General features: G+C 46.5%; 2 long non-coding RNA genes across 2 annotated transcripts; both read left to right on the top strand.

The window, feature by feature from the left end:
• The first annotated feature begins 3,525 nt into the window (after nucleotides 1-3,525).
• Nucleotides 3,526-4,323, top strand: LOC136004402 (uncharacterized). The gene is made up of 3 exons (XR_010608444.1): nucleotides 3,526-3,891; nucleotides 4,133-4,180; nucleotides 4,272-4,323. It is a non-coding gene; the product is annotated as an uncharacterized LOC136004402 (long non-coding RNA).
• Nucleotides 4,324-4,987: 664 nt separating this feature from the next.
• On the top strand, nucleotides 4,988-8,095 carry LOC136004374 (uncharacterized). Its single transcript, XR_010608421.1, has 6 exons — nucleotides 4,988-5,463; nucleotides 6,179-6,204; nucleotides 7,127-7,185; nucleotides 7,262-7,308; nucleotides 7,393-7,488; nucleotides 7,576-8,095. It is a non-coding gene; the product is annotated as an uncharacterized LOC136004374 (long non-coding RNA).
• The last annotated feature ends 584 nt before the right edge of the window (nucleotides 8,096-8,679 follow it).

The raw sequence follows: 8,679 nt of genomic DNA, 5'->3' as shown, positions 1-8,679 counted from the left end.
GACTGGGCCGAATTGGAGTAAATTTTGCTGGGCTGGGCTGAACTGGGCTGAACTGAGGTAAAGTGGCTTGAAGTGGCTGATCATGTCTTGGCTGGGCTGTGCTAAACCAGGCTGAACTGTGCTAAAGTGGGCCTAATTGGGCTCAGCTTGTCTGCGCTGAGCTGCAGTGGGCTGGGCTGTAAAGTGGGCTGAACTGGGTTAAATTGGGCAGGGATAAGATGGATTGGGCTAAACTGGGCTGGACTGAGCTGGCCTAAAGTACGCTACGTTGGAATGGGAAGGGCTAAAGTGGGCTAAACTGTAGTGGGCTGGGCTGCCTTGGGCTAAAGTGGGCTGAACTGGTCTGAAGTGTGGCTGAAGTGGGCTCAAGAGGGCTAAGGTGTGGTGGATGGTCTGAATTGGGCTAAACCCTGCTGAACTGTGCTAAATTGGTTGGGACAGGTCTGAACAGGGCTGGGCTGAGTTAAGTTGGTCTGGCCAGGGCAAAACTGGTCTGAAGTGGGCTAAAGTGTGCTGGGCTAAAGTGGAACGGACTTTGCTAAAGCTGGCTGCGCTGGGCTGAAGTGGGCTGAAGGGGCTGGGGTGAGCTGGACAGGGCTAATGTGGCCTGGACTGAAGTGGGGTAAAGTGTCTGAAGTGAGATAAGCTGGGCTGGACTGGTGTGCACTGGGCTAAACTGGGCTGTGCTGGGCTAAAGTGGTCTGGAGAGGTCTGAAGTGGGCCAAAATGTGCTGGACTGGGCTAAACTGTTCTTGGGTGGCCTTTATTGCACCAGACTGAGCTAAAGTGGGCTGGACTGGTCTGAATTGGGCCAAAGTAGTGCCAAGCCATGCTGTGTAGCAAACGAGCCGTTTTGCCTGTAGCAAGCGAGGGTGGGCTGGGCTCTGCTGGGCTGGACAAGGCTAAACTGTGTTGAAGTGGACTAAACTGGGCTGGACTGGTCTGAAGTGGGCCAAAGTGGTCTAAACTCTCCTGAAGTGGGCCAAACTGGGCTGAACGGTGCTGGAGTGGCTGAAGTGGGCTGAAGGGGGCTTCACTGGGTTAGACAGATCTGAGCTTGTCTGAAAGTGACTGGACTGGGCCGAATTGGAGTAAATTTTGCTGGGCTGGGCTGAACTGAGGTAAACTGGCTTGAAGTGGCTGATCATGTCTTGGCTGGGCTGGGCTGTGCTAAACCGGGGTGAATTGTGCTAAACTGGGCCTAATTGGGCTCAGCTTCTCTGCACTGAGCTGCAGTGGGCTGGGCTGTAAAGTGGGCTGAACTGGGTTAAATTGGGCAGGGATAAGATGGAGTGGGCTGGACTGAGCTGGCCTAAAGTACGCTACGTTGGGCTGGGAAGGGCTAAAGTGGGCTAAACTGTAGTGGGCTGGGCTGCGTTGGGCTAAAGTGGGCTGGACTGGTCTGAATTGGGCTTAACTGTGACAAAGTGTTCTGGATAGATGTGAATTGGGATAAACTAGGCTGAACTGGTCTAAAGTGTGCTGGGCTGGTCTGAAGTGGGCTAAAGTGAGCTGGGTTAGGGTTAGGATTAGGGCAATTAAGTCCACCCAAGAAGAGTTTAGCCCAGTCCAGCACATTTTGGCATTCACTTGAGCTAACCATTTGCCTACAGGCACCCTCGACTGTTTTCAGACTTTCTGGCTTAAATACTACATTGGAATGCTACATCTCAAACCTCTTCCTGCCATTCTGACATTGTCCCCCACGGCTTCGCCTCCTACAGGAGGCCCTCTACTTACCTTGCGTAGTGCTATTCTTCCCGAGTCCGCCTCTCTGCTCAGAACTCCCACAGCAGACGCCAGTCATGTTGCTGCCCTTGCCAAGTTGCTCTTCATCATCTGACAGAAACAAAAAAAGGGCAACATGTTGTGCTGGCCATCATCTCCATCATCCCAGCCTTTTCCTTACCTTCCTTCTGCCTCCTCCCAAGCTCCTCACACCATGCTTGCTTGTCTCAAAGCAACTCCAGAGTCTGATGCGGGGCCTCTTCTCCCCTGCGTGCCCTAGGAATTCTGCAAAAGCCAACTGCCATGGTTCTTGCTTAAGTGACCGACTCCACAATCCTTCTGCTTATCCCTCTGACTCACTTCAAGCACTCATCCGACTCCCAACATTAAAGACAAGACCTGCAATACCAAACACAAATACTGAATCTTTTTGCCATGTTCTTCTAAACATGAGGGCATCACACAAAATGAAACCCTTTACCTTTTCATAGCTGGAACTGGAAGCTGGATGAAACCCTTAGAAGGCTCCTGCTGATGTGACTGAAAAAAAAGCTGTCCTCTTCTTTATGTTTGTAAGTAAGGAACACGAATGCCTGACCAGCTTTTAACCAGCCAACACAAGCACTCAGTATATAAAGGACTAAGTTCCAAGAACAAGCTTAACACTTTCAGTTCTAGCAGTGAGTTGGAAGCACCAAAACAGCTCACAAGCTAATGCACTCATTAAAACAGTCAAGCTGTACTACCCTGCCCACTATAAGATGGTGCTAAAAAAAGTCCCACTTATTTTTTCTCATCCCCATGGTGTATTTCAAATCTCTTTCTGCTATCCTGATGCTGTTTCCCCCGTCTGTTCTGTGGAAAACTTTTCTTTCTGCTTAGTTTTTATAGTGTCATAAGTCTCAAACTAAAGTTGTTGCTCAGATCTCCCACACTAGACACATGGGTGTTTACTGCACCCACCCAATTTATTTTTATCATTTGCAGTAACAGGAGTAAAAGGAAAAAATAAAAGAACTGCCACACAACATTCTGTAGACTAAGACAAGGAAATTCCCTGAAATATTTATTATATGCAGACTGTAATGAACAAGCACTCTGTAATTTAGAGTTTTAAAATGAGAAATATACAAGCTGAAAAGCATTCTTTTATCTTTCCCTGCCAAAAGTCATCAGTTATTTAACAGTCACTACATCCTAAAAGAACATTAATATTATGTTTGTTATTCTTTAGACCCAAGTGTCCAACTTAGTTTTTGAAAGAGCACAAACCCAAAGGCACTCTTGAAGTAACTCTTAAACATATAAATGGAATGTTTGTTTAGTAACCACTGTTATAACTATTTTATGAGAAATAAAAGACAAGTAATAAGAACATAAACTGTAAACAAATTCTTCTTTAAGTTCTGTGGCTAAGAGCAATAAAAACACTTACCGGAACACCACCACTAACAACAGCATCTTAAGTAAAACCACAGCACAAAAAAATTCATTAATATAAGAAGATGCAAAACCAAAGATAGCTTAAAAAATTTAGCTCAGAAAAAATCATTTCAAAGAACTCAAATAACAAAAGCAATACACACATCATTGAAACCACAAAACACCCCAAAGACCTTACCTTGAATAGCAACAAATCCTAAAGAAGACCCTTACTCCGAAGCTGTGCCTTATATACCCCAGGCCCTACCCACAACCCCCCCCAGTGCCCTGGCTCAGGTGTGGGGCAAACCAGCTGCTGGGATAAAAACAGCCTGACAAGGTGCACCTGGTTTTTGTTGTTTTGGGTTTGGTTTCTTGGCTGCTCTCTGATTTTAACTTCTTGGGTTTCTTTTTGGGGCTTAGATTTCTATTCAAAATTCTCAGATTCCATAGCTTCACTTTTATGAAGTTAGGCTCAAAACTATACTTGGTTTCAGACTGGGTGGGGGTTTTCTGTCTCACATTCTAGGGCTTAGTCTCAAAGAGGTTTTCTTCCACACAGACTGGCTCAGGCTCATATACTTAAACAGCACAGACACTCTAGTTCAGATTTAGGCTCAATTTGGCATTGACTGGCTCGCCCAACCACACGAGTCTCACATCGAGACTAACACAGGCTTCCTGGTTCAGACTCGCTCTCACATTCTAACTAAACAAAGACATTCAGGTGATTTAGCCAAGGTGAGCAAAGCTTAGACCACCCAAGCAGCAATTTATTTTAGGGTCTTGTCATTTTCATAAAGCTGCAATTACTTTTTGTTGGTGGTGTATTCCAGGGGGTGTACACGTTAGAATAAAGGGATGGAAAAGCTCTGAGGGCTAGTGGATGAGTAGTAAAGTGACAGGAGAGAGAGATGGGACTTCCTGAGGGAAGGGTGCAGCTTCTGTATCTCTGTCAGTGTGTGCATGTTCCCTTTTCTAGGTGCTGCAGATAACTCGAGGGAGGTGAAGCTGCAAACTCAGGAGGGCTGTGAGAAGATAGGGGGTTGTGTGTGTTGGGGGTGCTTAATTGTTGAGGAGAGCATGGCAAAGGGGTTCAGTATTTGTGCTCGGTGTTGCAGGGCTGCCCTCTACCTTTGGACTCGGATGAGTGCTTGAAGTGAGTCAGACAGGTAAGGAGAAGGATAGTGGGATCGGTCCCTTTTTGCAAGCAGGGTGATCATTTGTCTCTATTGTACTCCTAGGACCTGGAGGTGAGGAGAGGCTCAATGTCGGACTCCACTGTGGGTTTGGAACAGGCAAGCACAATGTTGATGAGCTTTGAAGGAGGAAGAGGGCTGTTACAGAGCAGGCCAGCACTGGTGGGTGGGGTGGTGGTGATGATGGTGGCCAGCACAGTGTGTTCCTGTTTGCTGGTTTGTTTGCTGCAGGTGATAAAGAGAAACTTGGCAGCTGTGGCAAGATCACAGGACTCTGATGTGGGTGTTCTGAGCATCAAGGCCAGCTTGAAACCCGTGGCACTATGGAAGCTAAGTAGAGGGACTGCTGCTTGGGGCTGGAGGGTGGGGGACAAGGTCCGGATGGCAGGAAGGGGTTTGAAATGTAGCATGGGGCTGAGGGAAAGGCAGGGGGTTACTCTGTAGCATGAGCTTACATGGGTAGGGCAGCTACAGCTTGACTGTGTTAGGGAGGGAGGGTGTCACCCACAGCCCTTCTCTCAGTGACCTGGGTCAGGGGTGAGGCAAACCCCCAGCTGGGATAAAAGCACCCTGACGATCCACAGCTGGGTCTTGTTTCATCTGGTTCTGGTTCATTGCCTGCTCTCCAGCTTTAATTTTCTGGCTTTCATTGGCTTAGACTCATATTCAAGACTGGCAGACAGTGCAGGCTCCTTCTCACACAGACTGGCTCAGACTCATACTCACGTTTAAGCTGCACAGACATTCTCTGGCGCTGACTTCTCCTCACACTCAGTTAGGCTCAGTCTGACACTGACTGGCTCATGCATCCACACAAATCACATTTTGATTCTAGCATAGCATTCCTGGTTCAGACTACCTGGCTAAGATTCCCTGGCTCAAACTCATCCTCACACTCGAGCTAAAAAATAACATTCAGATGACTTAGTCAAGATGAGCCATGCTTGGAACACCCCAGTAGCAACTTATTTCAGGGTCGGCCAAAGCTTCTGTTTTTCTCTCCATGAGTGCCTGTTTCCATTTCCTTTTTAGGTGCCACACTTAAGTCAAGAGAGGTGAAGCTGCCAGCTGAGGAGGGCTGTGAGAAGGTAGAAGAGTTGTTTGCGTGTGTGGGGTGAGTAAGAGCTGAGAATAACATGGCAAAGGTTTCAGTAGTAGTGTTGGTTATTGCAGGCCCTGGGTTCTACTTCTGCAGTCAGATGAGTGTTTGACGTGAGTTGAGGAGGTAACTATAATGGTTGTGGGGGTGGGTCACTTTTTGCAAGCACCATGGTCATTTCTTTGTATTGTACTCCTAGGTCCTAGAGTGCATGAGAAGCCCAGCATAGTATTATGCAGTAGATTTGGAGTAGGTGAGCATAATGTAAAGGCAAAGTAGAGTTACAGAAAAGGCTCGCATCACTTCATCATAAAAGTGAAGCTATGGAATCTGAGAATTTTGAATGTAAATCTAAGCCCCAAAAAGAAACCCAAAAAGTTAAACTAGAGAGCAGCCAAAAAACCAAACCCAAAACAACAAAAACCAGGTGCACCTTGTCAGGCTGTTTTTATCCCAGCAGCTGGTTTGCCCCACACCTGAGCCAGGGCACTGGGGGGGGGGTGTGGGTAGGGCCTGGGGTATATAAGGCACAGCTTCGGAGTAAGGTTCCTCTTGAGGATTTGTTGCTATTCAAGGTAAGGTCTTTGGGGTGTTTTGTGGTTTTAATGTTTTGTGTATTGCTGTTGTTTTTTGAGTTCTTTGAAATGATTTTTTCTAAGTATTTCAAGTTGTCTTGGTTTTTACTTATTTATATATTAACAAATTTTTTTGTGTTGTGGTTTTATTTTAGGTGCTGTTGTTATTGGTGGTGTTCAGGTAAGTGATTATTTTTCTTGCTCTCAGCTACAGAACTTATGAAAACAATTGTTTATGGTTTATGTTCTTATTACTTGTTTTTTGTTGGTTTTATTTGTCATAGAATAGTTATAATAGTGGTTACTGACCAAACATACCATTTATACAGTTAAGAGTTATTTCAAGAGTGCCTTCGGGTCTATGCTCTTTCAAAAACTAAGTTGGACACTTGGTTTAAAAAATACCAAAACTTATTATTAATGTGTTTTTGGGATGTAGTAGATGTTAAGTAACTCATGACTTTTGGCAGGGAAAAGTAAAAGAATACTTTTCAGCTTGTAAATTTCTCATTTTAAAACTCTAAAATACAGAGAGCACTTGTTCCTTACAGTCTGCATATAATAAACACTTCAGGGAATCTTCTCGTCTTTGTCTACAGAATGTTGTGTGGCAGAACTTTTAGTTACTTTTTTTTTTTCTCTTTACCTGTTACTGCAGATAATGAAAATTAGTTGCGTGGATGCAGTAAACACCCATGTGTCTAGTGTGGGAGATACGAGCAATAATTTTGGTTAGAGACTTAAAACACTATAAAAACTAAGCAGAAAGACTCGTTTTCCACATAATAGATAATGGAAACAGCATCAGGATAGCAGAAAGATGTTTGAAATATACTACAGGGACAAAAAAAAAAAGCAAGTGGGATGTTTTTTAGCACCATCTTATACTGGGCAGGGTAGTACAGCCTGACTCTTTAAATGAGTGCATTTGCTTGTGAGCTGTCTTGGTGCTTCCAACTCACTGCTAGAACTAAAAGTGTTAAGACTGTTCTTCGAACTTAGTCCTTTATATACTGAGTGCTTGTGTTGGTTGTTTAAAAGCTGGTCAGGCATTTGTGTTCATTACTTAGAAACATAAAGCAGAGAACAGCTTTTTTTTTCAGTCACATCAGCAGGAGCCTTCCAGGGCGTTCATCCAGCTTCCAGTTCCAGCTATGAAAAGGTAAGGGGTTTGATTTTGAGTGTGGTGTCCCTATGTTTAGAACAACCTGGCAAAAAGATTCGGTATTTGTGTTTAGTTTTGCAGGTCTCGCCCTCTATGTTGGGAGTTGGAGAAGTGCTTGAGGTGAGTGGGGGAGTTAAGCAGAAGGATTGTGGAGTCGGTCACTTACGCAAGAACCATGGTAATTGGGTTCTGTTGAACTCCTAGAGCACGCAGGGGAAGAGAGGCCTGGTATCAGACTCGGGAATCTCTTTGGGACAGGCAAGCACAGTGTTGAGCAGCTTGGGAAGAGGCAGACCATTGGTAAGGACCAGCCTGGGCTGGATGGCTGGGATGCTGGAGATGACGGCCAGCACAACCTGTTGCCCTTTGTTTGTTTGTTTCTGGCAGATGATGAAGATCAACTTGGCAAGGGCAACAACATGGCTGGCGTCTGCTGTTGGAGTTCAGAGCATAGAGGCGGCCTTGAGACGCACGGCACTACGCACGCTAAGGAGAGGACCTCCTGCAGGAGGCGAGGGGGGTGGGGGGCAAGGTCAGAATGGCAGGAAGGGATTTGAGATGAAGCATTCCAATTGAATATTAGACCTAGAATGTCTGAGGACGCAGACAGAGGTGCCTGGGAGGTAAATGGTCAGCTCTAGTGAAGGTAGTGCCTCACAGTTAAATGGCAGGATGCGAAGGTGTCCTTTGTGGGGCGTAAGTCTGGGGTGTAAGCTGTGCGCTTGAGTCGGTCACCTAAGTGCCGGCTGAGAATTTCCTTTCCAGATTTGCAAGCAAAAAGCACAGCAGGGCTTGTAACTGGGAGTCCTCAATTGGACGTGCCTGGAAGGGGAATGGTTAGCGGTACTGAAGGTAGCGACTGAGAGTTAAACGGCAGGATGCGAAGGTGCCCTTTGTGGGGCGTAAGTCTGGGGTGTTGTGTCGGGGACAATAGGAAATAATGGTCCGTGGTGAAACACACCAAGATGGGCAAGTACTGTTAGTTCTCTTTGGCTCCCTCTTGTGGTGTACTGCTTGGGCTTTTCCCGAAAAGTCCGGCTTTGGTGCCTACCCGGGAAGTTGTGCTTTAGAACTGCCTGGAAAAGTCGTGACCCTTGCAGACCTTCCTAGACATTGTCGGCCACTTCTTGCGACGTGGGCTGGCCCCCTGCGTGGCAAAGAGCGTGCCTGCTTGCGAGTATGGAAGCCCGAGCCTCATGCCGTGTGAGGGAGGCAGAAGCTCATCCCACCCAGGCGACCGTTGCCTGCGCGGGGACGCCCGCTAAGGTTGAGCCTGCCACCTCGCGCGGCCGTGATGATTGTCGGAGCTGGTTTGCTGATGGTCTTGGCAGGGTCCTTGGGGTTGGTAAGATAGGCAGCCATGAGAAGTATCCTTGACTATCTCTGCAGTTTCCCATGTTAATAAAGTAGTTGGGAGTTCTCTGGTTTTCTCTGTAGCTGGAGTTCTTGAGCTCTGGAAGGGAGGTGGTGGGTTTTTATAAGCACAGTGTA

Source organism: Lathamus discolor, chromosome W (genome assembly GCF_037157495.1).
Source record: "Lathamus discolor isolate bLatDis1 chromosome W, bLatDis1.hap1, whole genome shotgun sequence".
Classification (NCBI taxonomy): domain Eukaryota; kingdom Metazoa; phylum Chordata; class Aves; order Psittaciformes; family Psittacidae; genus Lathamus; species Lathamus discolor.
This window is presented reverse-complemented; position numbering and strand designations above follow the sequence as displayed.